At 44.5% G+C, this 15,186-nt stretch overlaps 1 protein-coding gene and 1 long non-coding RNA gene across 7 annotated transcripts in view; one reads left to right on the forward strand and one right to left on the reverse strand.

The window, feature by feature from the left end:
• The window catches only part of alg14 (ALG14 UDP-N-acetylglucosaminyltransferase subunit), an 87,228-nt gene that overhangs the window by 46,275 nt on the left and 25,767 nt on the right, over positions 1-15,186 (forward strand). The gene's annotated exons all lie outside the window — the stretch shown is intronic.
• On the reverse strand, positions 4,825-14,106 carry LOC138762810 (uncharacterized). Its single transcript, XR_011357164.1, has 3 exons — positions 13,943-14,106; positions 7,057-7,180; positions 4,825-5,057 (listed from the first exon to the last, which is right to left on the reverse strand). It is a non-coding gene; the product is annotated as an uncharacterized lncRNA (long non-coding RNA).

Genomic DNA, 15,186 nt, shown 5'->3' on the forward strand with positions numbered 1-15,186 from the left:
TACACTGGCCTGCTGAGTTTCTCCAGCCTTGAGTTTCTAAAATCCTGCCATTTACATTGATGTGTGGCAGATCTCCTTCCTACATTCTCTCCGAAGATCCCAGAAACGTCCACGTTCTATGGTCAGTTGCTTGGAAAAGTCCCCATTTAGAACCATGATCCACTGGTTCTCCATTTTGATCATTAATTGGTAACTACACTCCTTTAATTGATACCTGTGCCTTAAAGGCTGTTTATAGGCCCTTTCATGGAGCAGCTCTCTAAAAGGCAGATCCTGCGCCACACTGGTGCTGTAGCGTCTTCCATCACAAATACGTGGCAGAGCAATGACCTTCTTCCCCACCCATAATCCTCCACACAGCTGGAACTGCTATGTGTTTCCCAGAACAGTTCCAGCTGTGTGGAAGATTATGGGTAGGAAAGACGGCCATTGCTCTGCCGCGTTTTGAGCCACAGGGAGAGGCCCCGAAGGCCAAAGCAGCCCAGTGAGGTGCCAGACCGGTTGGCGGGGCTGGCGCAGCCCGCACTGGCCGCCCCTGCCCTGACGGCTCCTGCCGGCTGCCCCTGCCCTGATGGTTCCCACCGGCCGCCCCCGCCTTGAGGGGGTCATGGAGGGAGAGGGGTGAGTGGGTGGGAGAGAGTGGGGAGATGGGTTGCGGGCTGACGGCATAATCGCGACTCATCCCTGACCAGCCGCTTGCAGCTCCGCCGATTATCCTTCCCCCAGAGGGATCACATTCGGCGCCTCGGATCCGGCGATGGCGCATTCATAGAGGTAAGTCTCCACCTTTGCAGTCAGGCTTTTTCGCTGCATGAAAGGGCCTTTTGACACCTTTTGAAATGGGTGACAAGAGTCCAGATTATTGGGATTATTTTCCTCTTGAAAAGTGAGGAATTAATATGCAGTGGGTTTTTTTTGCATCATTTCCAATCTTGAAGCAAATTGCAGTTGAAATAACATTGCCTAATGTAGTTTAGACAAGATTGAGGAGTGTGTCACATTATTTATTGCATTAGCGGTGCATTGTAAATTGTAAGTGTTAGCATTAAATATATTGATAATATGATCCCATTTCTTGCATGGTTTTAAATATACACTTGAGAAATCACGTTACCATTAAAAATATGTGAAACGTAGTACTCATTGGAAAATATTAGTCTGGAAAATATCCCTTGAGAGCTTAGGCATTGCCTCCTCAAGAGTACAAATGGAAATGTGGACCACACATGAAACAAAGGTCAGTTTAGATTGCAGTTTGCTGCTTTTCTCGCATCCATGGCACTGTTGATTCTTCCCTGAGTCTTGGTTCCTGAGGCTTCAAGATCAAGTCATCGTTTTACAGCGAAGAAGCAGGCCCTTCAGTGATTCTGGATTAAGTGCAACCAAGTTATCTGTGCACAGCTGATGCCTTCCTAAACCTTTCTTATTCATGTACCTGTGGACATCTTTTAAATGTTAAACCATCGTCTCCAGTTCTATCAGTTCCTCTGGCAGCTTGTTAAACTGTCCTCAATGTAAATAAGGTGTCTCCTGGGTCTTCTCTCTCACTTTTAAGCAATGCCCTTTTATTTTTGGATTCCCCTACCCTGGGAAAAAGACTATGACTACTCAGGGCCATTATTTTGCATGTGGGTCTTTGTAGGTGTGTTGGCAGGTACCCGACTACATGGAGACCCTGTGGCCAACCATGATCCTGTAAACGCATAGTCTGGAGTCATTTTTGAAAGAGTGATCTTGTAACACTCTCTCTGAGGAAAGCATCTGATAATCTATTGATGTTTTGTGAGTCCCAAAAATTAAGTCGCTTGTGCTCAGGCTTCTGCGACATTCTGGCTTTTGGACACAACTCCTAAATAGGGGCCTGTGGAAGAATTTGAGATTTGCTCAGTGAACTCTGAGCTTTGTGTTTTTAAAGACTGAGGCAAAGCCGATGACCGTTTTGTTTAAGGGTTAGAGCTTGCACCAATGTGCCACTGAATGGTGAATCGGTCCAAACCAGTGAGACACCAGGGTTGCATTTGCAGGACACTTCCTTGCTACCTTACAGCTCCTCCTAGGATGCTTTACGTTTCATATGCATCCACTGTTGCGCGGTAGGAAATGCAGCATCCACAGTACCTGAAGAAGGGCCCAGTCCCAAACTGTTGATGACTCTGTACTCCCTCTGGATGCTGCGTGACCTTCTGAGCTTCTCCAGCACCTTTGTGTACCCGCATGACCCCCAGCATCTGCAGACTTTCTTGTTGAACTTCACTGTGATGAGCAACCAAATCTGGTTTTCTGCTGTGGGATGAAATATATATTTGGCAGAGGCTGGGGATAACTCAATTGCTTCTCTTTGCAATAGAGCCAGAAGTCTTTACATCTATCTGCAGTGGTGTATCCAGGTAAAATAGTGCCTTTGGCAAGCGCTGAATTGTGCCCCCCCCCCCCCCCCACCCACCTTTACACACAAAGCTGACAGTTGGGTGATTTTCCCACACAATTGGGCTGTCGCTAACTGCTACACCAACCATATCACCCGACATTTCCTTGTAAATTTCACACATTGCGCTGTAATTTAGTAGAAGTGAACCAGTGGATTCGCTCCCTCCTTCTCTCTCCCCCCCTTCTCTCTCCTCACCCTTCTCTCTCCCCCCCGTCTCTCTCCCCCCGTCTCTCTCCCCCCTTCTCTCTCCCCCTGTCTCTCTCCCCCCTTCTCTCTCCCCTCTTCTCTCTCCCCCCTTCTCTCTCCCCCTTTCTCGCTCTCCCCTTCTCGCACCCCCCCCTCCGTCTCGCCTCATCCCCAAGGAAAAACCAATACAATACCCGCCTGTGGGCATTACTGTGCTCTATCTCTTAATTTTTTTAAAATTGTAACCGCACCTTTGCATTTATATCCACCCATGGTAACCTTACACCCTCTTCTAATTAACTATCTATCTAACTTCACTCCTTCTGCAGAACTTCAAAAAAAGAAAGTTCCAAAGACCTACAGTCATTGAGAGAGGACAAAAAAAATTACCTCTTGCCTTTCTCAAGTGAGCAACCTCTTGTTCTAGATTCCCCCACAACGTCATACATCCTCTCCACATTCCATCCTCATGGGCTGCCTCAGAAACCTGTCCTTTCTCACTCTTCTGACCTTGAATGGATACCATCTTTCCTCGGAGGACAACTCCCTCATTCTGTAAACTTCCAAACTGCTTGCAATTTTGGAATGTTCTGCCATGTATGGGGAAGCCAACACCACCCAGCCCGCCAGGTGTAGTCTCACCACTGCCCTCCACAACAAACAAACCCTCCCCTCTTTGTCTTGGAGCCATGGGTTCTTGAAGCACAGGCCCACAGTCACAGCTTGTCCATGCTGAGCACCATGAATTCCTGCTTTTGTCTTTCGGAAAGGTTGACTTCCCTTTCCTTCTGGTGAGGCTCCTTGGCCTGCTGTGCTACCCCGTCAAGATTGTGTTTTGCTTCCGATCCATGGTGTTTTGTGTCTCCCTGCTACTGTATTCATTTCTCATACAGAGTCATACGTAGCAGAAACAGTTACTGCAATGCTAGCAGCCCAGGTTTGAATCTGTCTATACGAAGTTTGTACGTTCTGCCCGTGAATACTTGGCATCTCTTGTTTTCTCCAACGTTCTAAAGACGAATGGAGTTAAAAGGTTAATTGGTCTCGTGGGTGTATTTGGGGGGGCGCGGGCTTGTGGGTGGGAAGGGCCTGTTACCATTGCTACAGCTTCAAATGTAAATTAAGAAACAGCCCCTTTGGCATCCTCCTTTCATGCTGCCATAAAATGGCCATCGATATATCCCAGCACTCAGTTTATATCCTGCAGTTAAGCGCTTGTTTAGCTAAATGTTGTGAGAGTTTCTGTCTCAACATCATCTCGGACAGTGCATTCCAAACTCCAGTTGACTTTGGGAAGAATTCTTCCTTATATACCCTCTGAATTTTGACTCATTGTGGCATGGTTAGTGTAGCGGTTAGTGCAAAGCCTTTACAGCGCCAGCGATCAGGACCAGGGTTCGAATCCCGCGCTGTCTGTAAGTCCTCACCGTGTCTGTGTGGGGGCTCCAGTTTCCGCCCACTGTTCAAAAAGTACTAGGGGTGTAAGTGAATTGGGTGTAAATTGGGCGGCACGGAGTCATGGGGCGAAATGGCCTGGTCTCCGTGCTGTATGTCTAAATTAAGACTAAATTACTTTAAGCTCTTGCCCTCCAGTTATGGAAACCCATGCCTTGGGGAAACGTTTCTACTATCAACTCTCATCTATGCCCTTCATATACCTCTATCAGGTCCCTCTTTAGCTTATGAGGAAAACAGACTTGCAGTGAACAACAATATACCTTTCCCAATTACGGGACATTGCTGTGGGATCCTTGAGGAGAGCAGCACAAGTAGCTCAGCTGGTTAAGAAGGCTTACAAGGCGGTTGCCTTCAATCACTGGGGCTTAGAATAAAAGAGCATGGGGGATGTGGTGTAACCACTTAAAATTAGTAGATAGGCTACAATGGAAGAGTATTGTGCTGTCTTGGACACTACACTGCAGAACGGATACAGGCTATTGCTCTACCAGGACACAGGTGTGAGATGAGTGAGGGAAAGTTTAAAGAAGCGTAGATAAGATTTTTTTGCGTGGAGTGGTGAACTGGAACCTGTTGCTGGGGGAGGTGACAGCATCCACGATTGAGCTGATAGATGGTCCGGGTGATCACCATGGTCTGGCTACCTGTGCCTGCTGTTCAGTTTGGTTAACGCTATTGGACACTGCAATGTCAACATCCTGGTGATCATGTTTTACGTTTATCATCGTTTATAAATCGTTATTTACATTTCTTTATTTGTTTTCACGAGTATGTTGAGTACAGGTTTTTTTTTGCACTACCCAGAAGTGGTAATTCTGCCTCGCCCGCAGGAAAAAGAATCTCAGGGTTGTATGTAACATCATGTATGTACTCTGACCATTAATCTGAATCATTGTCCAGGCCAGCCACATTTCTGTGGCGAGGAGTGGATTAATGGCTCTGTATCCTGTGATGAATGATTCACTTCCACAAGAATTTTCATAATCTGCAGGGCACAAGTTTGGATATGAGTGAGTGTGCTTGACTTGCCTGAGTCTAGTTCCACCTACACTAAAATAAGCACATCTGGGACAGATTCATTCCCTGAGTCCATGCTGGCAGACGTTGTGCACCATACACATGACGCATTATTGCAGCTCACCAAACCTTCAGCAGTAGCTTCTGAACTTGCTCGTAGAATAAGTGAATCACGTGTTTGGGGGTGCCACCATCCCCAGATCCCCTGTACAGATTGCATACCATCCTGATTTAGAAAAAAAATACTGTTCCTTCATTTTAGAAGGGTCAAAACTCTGGTTACCCCTGCCAGACTGTGCTGTGCGAATTCTTCCTAAATCTGGGCTGGGAAAAAGGCCATCTTTGTGAGCAAAGACTAAATCCCTGGGGTAAGGGACCTGGCACAGTGTGATGGGAGCAGCGCAGGAGATAGAATGATGAGAATCTGGACTCACTTTGTGGGATCCCAGGACTTTTCACTATTTTCCTTAACAGTCACTCACTCAGGTGAGTAAAGAAAGATAACCGAAAGAGTTGCATTATATGATGGAAGTAAAACATGAAAGTCTGCAGACACCATGGATGAAGTAAAAACAAGGCTGGAGAAACTCAAACAGTGTATTTTATAGAGTAAATATAAAGATGCATACACAACATTACAGGTTTGAACCCTTCATCAAGGGATAAGGATATATACTTTGATGAGGGGCTCAAGCCAGAAACGCTCGTTATTTATCTTTAACTTTGCTTGATAAAGTACACTGCTTGATCTTCTGTTTCTCCAGCAATGTGTTATTACTTTTTTGCGCTTATAGCATGGTCCCAAATTGCTCTGCAGCTAATGAGTCGAAATATAAAGTGATGCATAGTCAAATCAGGGCAGTCAACGTGTGCAGAGCAAAGCCCCTGGAGCAGTGTCATCTGCATATTTACTTGACATGGAATGAAGTGCTTTTGCCAGGATATTGGAGAGACACCTTCCTCAGCAGATTGCCAAGGAATCTATTGCAGCCAGTTGACAGATGGAGCCTCAGGTTAAAGACCCATCTGACAGACAGTGCTTCTGACACATGTGCTCTGTTTGGCTCCATGTGGGGGAGGGGATGGGTAATGGTGATGGGAACAACTATGTGCTGTGTTTGGCTCCATGTGGGGGGCGGGTTGGGGAATGGTAGTGCGAACAACTAATAAGGCTGCAGCATTGTCTGTGGATCGTTAGAAATGAATATGGTGTGCGTATGTGTGTTGTGTGTATGTTTTTTGTTTGTGTGTGTGTGTGTGTGTGTGCGTATGTGTGTTGTGTGTATGTTTTTTGTTTGTGTGTGTGTGTGTGTGTGTGTGTGTGTGTGCGCGCACGCGTACGCTTTCACCATCGGAATAGCAGCAGACAAAAGTATCTGCAGCCTATTCTGAGGAGGCTGCAAAACTCCACAGCCCTGACAACGAATCGGGGTAGTGGGGCTGGTGACTGGCCCCCGGAGGTTTGCATTATGTAAGCAGAACAAAAGTGCTGTGTTCACAGGCCACTTTCACAGACCTCTTGGCCAGCTGCCAGCTTCGACTGCAACGGGACCAGGTTTCCCTCTTCCCAGTGGGAAGACTAAGGGCTGAATCAAGATACTGAACACGGAATTGTACTTTTTCCATTCAGCAGCCATTAGTATTTTTTGAGGGTCTTACCCAAGTAAAAGGATGTCATTTACCAGCAAATTCAATTGGTTCCTGTAAGATTAGGGGGAAAGCTCAGAGTATATTTTTGTACGACTCAAAACTACCTATGTTATATTAAAGTTACAGAATTTGTGAATTTGCATTAAATTAAGTTGATGGTTTTGGTCAATTTTGACTGCTAGTGCCCTGATTCAAAGTAGTATTGTTATTAAGGATTTTTTTCTATGAATAGACTGTGAGGAGAATCCATTTCAGCTTCTCTTGGTTGACTGCCATGACAACTCTTTGTTAGCTCTGAGTTCATTAGGTCTGCTAACCTGTTAGTAATGACACCTTGCTTCCTTCTAGTTTTCTGTGCTCCTGGGGTCTGGGCTTGAGTGATCAGGAGTGTTAACTTCACGGCAGGTTTCTACTTTCTTTCGTCTGCAGTCTGTTGGCTTCCTGTGAGTAAGGTTGTTTATGTTTTAGACAGGGGAGCCAATGGTGGGAGAAGTGCACGTCTGCATTGGCTGCATTCCTGTGGAGCCAAAACATCTCTAGGGTATTATAACTAAACTGGGGACACAATGAATTTATAACACAACAGAGCAAAGAATCCACAGTGTTGTTGCACTGTAAGTGGACACCACTTCCTTTGGTGAAATATCTGTTGGTCTCCAAATGAAGATTTATTGGGGTAAGGAGCGGTGTCTCGGGTTTTAAATTTAGACCTACAGCGCAGTAACGGGCCATTTTGCCCACGAGTTTGTTTCACCCAATTTACACCCAATTAACCTGCACCCCCAATATGTTTCAATCAGTGGGAGGAAACCAGAGCCCCTGGAGAAAACCCACACAGACACGGGGAGAACGTACAAACTCTTTACAGACAGTGTGGGATTTGAACTCCGATCCCAATTGCTGCCGCCGTGCCAATTGTGCTGTTTCTTCCTGCTTTGTTGGCTTCACTTTTAGGTTCCTTTCCCATCCTCTCTTTCGTCTTTCACTCTACCCTATCTCTCTCTCTCTCTCTCCCTCTTTCTCTCTCCCTCTTTCTCTCTCCCTCTCTCTCTCTCCCTCTCTCTCTCTCCCTCTCTCTCTCCCTCTCTCTCTCCCTCTCTCTCTCTCCCTCCCTCTCTCTCCCTCTCTCCCTCTCTCTCTCTCTCTCTCTCTCAATAATTACTGCAACTTCCCACTTCCTTACTTCCTTTGCCTGTTTATTTTTCCATCCAAATTCCTGCTCTCATGTTGATGTTTGTTCCAAGTTGATAATATCAGGTCTTAGGGGTTTTGTTTTAATTTTAAATTATTTTCCACATTTCTACCCTTCTTGTCTTGTGGGGCTCCTTTAAATCTTTGCTTTTGACTTTCTATTTTCTCAGCTGGTTCCAGGCCTGCATCTTTTCCTGATTGCCCTCAAATACATTTGAAGCAATAAAAGATGCCCAAATTACTTCTCTTGTTGTCCACCAATTATATAACGTGAATGGCGAATTATTCTGATTAGTGGCACCTTCTTGCCTTTCCCTGTGCCGCTGCCCCATTAAAAAATATTGTGACTGAGCTTTTGGTCTTCAACATGTGGTTCTCCTGCATTTTGTGCCAGACTCAGGCAAATGGATTGAGCCCATGACTCTGTCCCTATGACTGTACCTTCTGTACACAGCTCAGTCTCCAATTTTATCTGCTAGCCATCCTTTGAGTCATGTGACTTGTTATACTGGAGAGTGTTATTAAAGTGAGATGTTAAACTACCTGCCTACTCAGTGATTCTCTCACACTCTTTACCATTTAATATTTATCCTTTCAACATAATTTCCAGTCAATATCCACCTGTTGCCTTTGCTACACACGCATTGGTTGGCATGTTTAAAGAGCGTAGAACAGTACCGCACAGGAGCAGGCCCATTGGCTCATGATGTCTGTACTGAACATGATGCCACCTTGAACAGAATCTCTGATGCCTGCATAAGATACATATCCCTTTATATCCTGCTTATTCAAGCCCTTTAAATGCCACCCATAGTCTCACGTAATGAGACGTTTATCAAAAAGAGTTTCATTCCAGTGAATGTCTTGAAAGAAGGCTTTTTCTCATTTCTCTTCTTGGATCCTCTCTTCCTATATCTCTAAATAAATTAACTAATAATCATGTGGTTTAAATACACTTTGAGAACCTGGATATATTTTAGAAAACATTTTGATTTAATGAGATTTTCTCTCTCGTCCTATTATTTTCTGAGTTATTTCTTTAAACCTTCCATAATTGATGCAACTTTTAAACAATGGTATAGATTGGGCATTAAATGTTTTGAAGATATATTTGTCGAGGGGAGTCTCGCTTCCTTTGAACAACTTTCAGTTAAATACGATCTACCAAATACTCATTTTTTCTGTTATCTACAGATTAGATTTTTTTTTACAGTATCAATTACATACATTTCTTAAGAGGACTGATAAGAATTTAATTGATGTAAATTTTAACTTACAACCTTTCAATAATGGTTCAATATCTAACATTGTTTGGAATAAGAAAGGCTCCCTTAGATAAAATTAAAGAAGCCTGGGAACACGACCTACAGCTTTTAATTTCTGAGGACACTTGGAATGTAATTTTCAAATTGCTTAATATCTCTTTATGTGCCCGCCACTCTCTCCTACAATTTAAAGTAGTCCATCAGGCTCACAGGTCCAAAGTCAAATTAACTCATTTTTACGTGGATGCATCTCCTCGTTGTGATAAATGCATTAAACCAATCCATTAACTATTTTATTTGGTATTGTTGGTTTTGTCTTCTGAGTTGCATGTATTAGTTTTTATTTCTCTTATGGCTAGCGGGCAGTATCACTCAGATGGAGGGACATTACCCCACCTCATCATGCTCAATGACTACGTGACGTGATGTCACGTTTAAATGTAGAGAAGCTTAGATGCTCAATTTCCAATTTGGATTTAAATTTTCAAACACTGTGGGGACACTTTTGAATTTCTTTTATAATCTTTGATATGAAGGTAGAACTGTTGACTAATGAAGTAGTTTATCTCTCTGATGAGAATTCTTTTTTTTTTGGCCAAACAGCTTCTTTCTTGGTAGTGGGTTTAGATTTTCATTTTTTGTAATAAAATATCAATACAGGTACACAATCCTTTATCCAGAACCCTTGGGGGACAGTATGATCCGAATTTCAGATTTTTCCAGATTTCGGAAAGCCCACCCGAATTGTGTTGCCGTATCCACCCCCACCCCCTTCCAGTCGCTTGGCCGTCTCTCCCAACCGCCGGTCGCTTGGCTGTCTCCCCCAACCACTGGTCCCTCAGCCGCTTCCCCCAAGCGCCGACTGCCTCCCCCAAGCGCCGGTCCTGCTGCTGCCTCCCCCAAGCGCCGGTCCTGCTGCTGCCTCCCCCAAGCGCCGGTCCTGCTGCTGCCTCCCCCAAGCGCTGGCCGCCTCCCCCAAGCGCTGGCTGCCTCCCCCAAGCGCTGGCCGCCTCCCCCAAGCGCTGGCCACCTCCCCCAAGCACCGGCCACCTCCCCCAAGCGCTGCCCGCCTAGCTGCCTCCACCAAGCACCGGCCGCCTCTCTCCCCACATACTGGATTTTGGAGCTTTCCGGGTTTTAGATGTCCGGATAAAGGATCATGTACCTGTATATCAATTGTTTGATTAAAATGTGGGGTACCTTGGATGATATGATTTAAGTGTAATATATCTTTTTGAATTTTAACATATGTACTCTATTTTTTATGTGAAATTTAATAAAAAATATTGAAAGAAGTTTTGAAAGAAGGTACGTAAACTCATGCAGTGAAAGACGAAAGTCTGTGGACACTATGATTGTAGTAAAAATACAAAAATGCTAGAGGAACTCAGCAGGTCTCGCAGCATCTGTAAGATGTAAAGATGTATATAGTCGACCTTTCAAGATATCTTGACAAAGGGCTCGGAGCCAAAACATCAGTTATATATCTTTATCTCTTATAGATGCAGCGACGCCTGCTGAGTTCCTCCAGCATTTCAGTGTTTTTTATGTAAATTCTTACCAGCGGCAATTTTCACAGTACAGGTGTTGAGAAGAGCTAGAAATAACAATGACTTCTTAAGGAAATATTTGTTGTCTGAATGTTTAAAGTAGTTTTCCCAACTACTTGCCAATTGACTGTTTTTAAACACCTGCTGTTAAATATTGGCAGTTTACATTCTTCAGGGAAGCAAGAGGCAACCAGTGATGGTTGTGGAGTTGTGTAGGATGTGATGGTGAAGCAGTCACCATCTTCGTCAACCCTTTGTTGGGACAGAACAGAAAAATTAAATTAACCATTGGAGCAAAAAATGCATAAAATATTCAGCATGTCGGGCAGCATATGTGGAGGAATAGAGTGAGAGAGAGAGTGTTATGGAGGTAAACAAGAAAAGCTGCAGATGCTGAGGTCTTGTTCAGTACACAAAAGTGCTGGAGAAACTCAGTAGGTCATGCAGCGTCCATAGGAAGCAAAAGGCAGCCAACGATTCCAGCATCTGCAGTTTAAATTTTTAATGTAGAGAAACAGCAAGATAACATACCCTTCTGGTCCATATACGCCCATGTGACTAATTAACCCACCAACCCTCTACGTCTTTGTAACGTGGAAGGAAACCCATACAGACATGGGGGAGAACTGACAAACTCCTCACAGACAGCGGCAGAGCTGCAAAAGCCCAAAACCCACCATCAAAATAATGTCCAGGGAACGCTGCCATCAGAGAGGCAAGGATCCACACCACCTGGGGTATGCTCTGTTCTCTCTGCTACGATCGGGAAAGAGGTGATGGTGCCACAAGGTTCACACTAACAGGTTCAGGAACAGCTGCTCCCCCTCCACCATCAAACTCTTCAATGACAAACTCAATCAGAGATTCATTTAAGGACTGCCTTTGCACATTATTTATTACTAATTTTTTTTTTGTATTGCAATCAGTTTGCTTCTCATATATACGTATGGTTTTCTTGAGTACAGTTTGCACTTACCGATAGGTAGAAATTCTGTCTGGCCCACAGGAAAAAGAATCTCATTGACAAAAAATTTGAACTTTGGGTCATTAGTGCTGTAACAGCATTGTGCGAACCGCCACCCTAACCATGCAGTCTCTCTTGATAGCCATCTTAACAATATCTTTCCTATAGCTGGGCAACCAGAACTAAACACAATTACTCCAAGTGCATTCTCACCAATATCTTGTACTGTTGGAACATGGTGTTCCTGTACTCCGTGCCCTGACTGATGAAGGCAAGCCTACCAAATGCCTTCTTCACTGGCCTGGCTACCTCTATCGCAATCTCTGAGGAATTGTGTCCTGTATCCCCCAAGTCTTTTGGTAAGTGTTCAATTTGTTCTGAAGGTAGCTGAACTGAACATCTCACCTTCTGCAGCCCGTCTCAGCAAGGTCCTCTCCTGCACTGCACCCATGGGGCTCTTTCAGCCAATAGCTGAAATTTTGCATACAAAGTTATGGTTTTTTCCACAGAGGTTAGGTGAGACAAGAACTGGAGGACATGGGTTAAGGATGGAAGGTGAAATGTTTCAGCTGCAGGTCTCAATAGGATGAGGCAGAGTAATGGTTTGGCAATGTCGAGATGGACCAAAGGGCTTGGTTCTGTGCTGCAGTGCTCAGTGGTTCTGGGAGCGTTGCGGTCACATTCTTGCCTTCGTCGGGAGGAGGAAAGCGAGTGTCAGGATCACCTGCATGGCAGCGAGCCAATGAGAAGGTCAGAGGAGTTTAGGGAGTTGGGGAGTTGAAGAATACAATTTTTGTGGCAAGTGAATAATTTTTTAAAAATTCAACTTCACGGTGTGCTGAAAGAAACAAGTGAGCGTTTGTGAGCTGTGGTGAATCAGTGCCATTACAGGTCTGCAGGAAGCTCAGTGGTGGAAGTGGTCACTGACTTGCACAAAGACAGTCCAGGGATCTGCACACGGTAAGTCACTGGGCAGAAAAGAGCAGATGAGAGTGTGAGAGCACAAGCTGCAGGCACAGATCTTGATGGGGCAGCCTGCAGAAAGTGGCTGATGGGCCTGCATAGTGAAATGTGAGGTTCAGCTTTTGAACATTTGCTAAGATGCCTCTCTTTGTCACAGTCTTCATCAAACAGATAGTGCAAGCTCACTGGTGCCATGACTGGCCGACATCTGTACACCTTCCAGCTTGTAAGATCAGTGCCCTTACTAACACCCCTCCTGATGGGGTGAACAGCACAGCTCAAGTTACAAACATGTCCGCACGCCACAAGCTGCACTGAAAGTGAATTGGCTCCTGCTGAATATCAGTCTTCTCTTCACTCTGAGGGCTGCAGTTCCACTGGATCTCCACTAGAAGGTGAAACTGTGGACCCGCTTCACAGTGATATCAAGCTGCTTTCCCTTGAAGTCCAGGACACGTGACTGTCCAGCCTTGTATCTTACTCACTAAACATGAGGCTTGCCCCAGCCAATCAGTGCCTTCGATAGGGTGCCCTTTTTCCCAAACCGATGTGCTGTTTCTCTGCTGTCTTTGTGGATACTTCAAAGAGAGCTTCAGATCTCTACCATCCCTCTGGGCCAAGAAACATTTAACAGTGTTTCCCCTTAAAAGACTTTCCTTATAGTATGGATTCGCAAGGCCCAAAACCTCACTTTCTTGTCATTTTATTTCCACCTCTCTGGGTTAAATGACACCTGCTCTAATTCCATCATTAAGTGGTTTCCATTGTACCTCTGATGGTCTGGACCTGCCTTTGTAACTTCATTATCAGTATTGACAAGCTATGGGTAATGGCAGCCACTTCACCAGTACCTCCATGCTCCAATCGGTGATCCTGCCAAGGTTTGGAAGGGGCTTCCAACTGCTACTGTATTCACCTGCCTCCAGTTGTGCATGTGCTGCAATTGGCAAAGCATCTACCTCCAGCCTGATCGACTTTTGTGTGTCCTTTTGTTGCTCCTTCATATCAAATAACAGTAATCTTGGGTATATTTGGCTCAGAAAAATTCAATGTCATGTTGGGAAAATAAAGGGAGAAATAATGTTTAATGAATTAAATGTGCTCTCTTTGATCTATGTATATTTTCCACAAACTTCCACTCTAGCAACCTTGTGCAACTACTGAGTATGAACATTATTTGTACAGATCTGTTCCATACCCAAAGATGGAAATGTTCCATTGAATGCCCCTACTCCTAAATTAATACTTGAAGAGTCTCCCATCCACATACCTCTCCACCAGTATTGACGCAGGTACGAACCTCACCTGTGGAATTCATAGCAGAATATAGATGAGACTCTAAAACAGACTGAAGGACATATCTCTGCTACCTGTCACATACTGCATCTAAACTGAGTGGTCTCCAGTGGAACTTGCTTTGCCTCGACCTCTGTAAAGGAGGTCACAGGCAAGTAGGAGCTTGGCATCCGATAGAATTGTCATTGTTGATGTAAGAGGATCCATTGTTATGGTGACAGTGAGATTCCCATTGGCCTGACTTTGTAGATCAATGACTTTCAACCTTTTTCTTTCCACTCACATACCACTTTAAGTAATCCCTATGCTATCGGTGCTCTGTGATTAGTAAGGGATTGCTTAAGGTGGTATGTAAGTGGGAAAGAAAAGTTGAGAATCACTGTTCTAGACTCAATTGTTACTGAAATATTTTGCTTGAGGAAAATTGTAATTGGCCCATTTCCTTTGGAGTTATGAAACCATGCACATAACGAGTCAATTAGGTATGATTAAAACAGTGGTTTTCAAACTTTTTCTTTCTATCCACATACAACCTAAGTAATCCCTTACTAATCACAGAGCACCTATGGCATAGGGAATTGTGCAGAATATAGATATGTTTTTGGGAGATAAATTGGGGCAGGTTTTTCAGTTTAGGTCACATACAAACACTTTAAAACAGATTTTATTGAAAATACTGGAGCTCTGCTCATGTTGGGGCTAACAGTCTTTGCAAAAGTTTTGGAGAGTGCCCAAGAGACTTCACTAATGGAGTGTGGTTTACAAAAAGGCAACAGATGAAAGAACTTGTCAGAGCTGCATTCTGTCTGGAGTGGAACTTGCTGTTCTAGGAGGGTCATGTGGATTTGCAAGCAGAGAGAGTCAAACAGGCTTTCTCTGAGAGTGAGAGTGAGAGTGTGTGTGAGTTCAGTTCTGCAGTTTTACAGTCAGCAGCAGCAGCTGGGACTGGAACAGGATAAGCTGGCAAGCTTGTGGAAAACCCCCATTTGGAAGACAGGTTGTGATTACTTAGTTCAGCCTGATCAAAGCCCTTGTGGTTCATGCAAGAGGAGTGGACTGGCTGTCTAATGTTTCACTTGAAATAAGTGAAACAAAAAGGAATTCTGTGATGACCTGAAAGAAAGAGGTTATCATCTGGAGAACCCTGAGGGGTCAGGTTTCATCAGTAAGACACTGAAGTGGCTGATTTAAAAAGGAATCAATTGTGGGTGTCCTGGA

Source organism: Narcine bancroftii, chromosome 5 (assembly GCF_036971445.1).
Source record: "Narcine bancroftii isolate sNarBan1 chromosome 5, sNarBan1.hap1, whole genome shotgun sequence".
Taxonomy (NCBI): Eukaryota; Metazoa; Chordata; class Chondrichthyes; order Torpediniformes; family Narcinidae; genus Narcine; species Narcine bancroftii.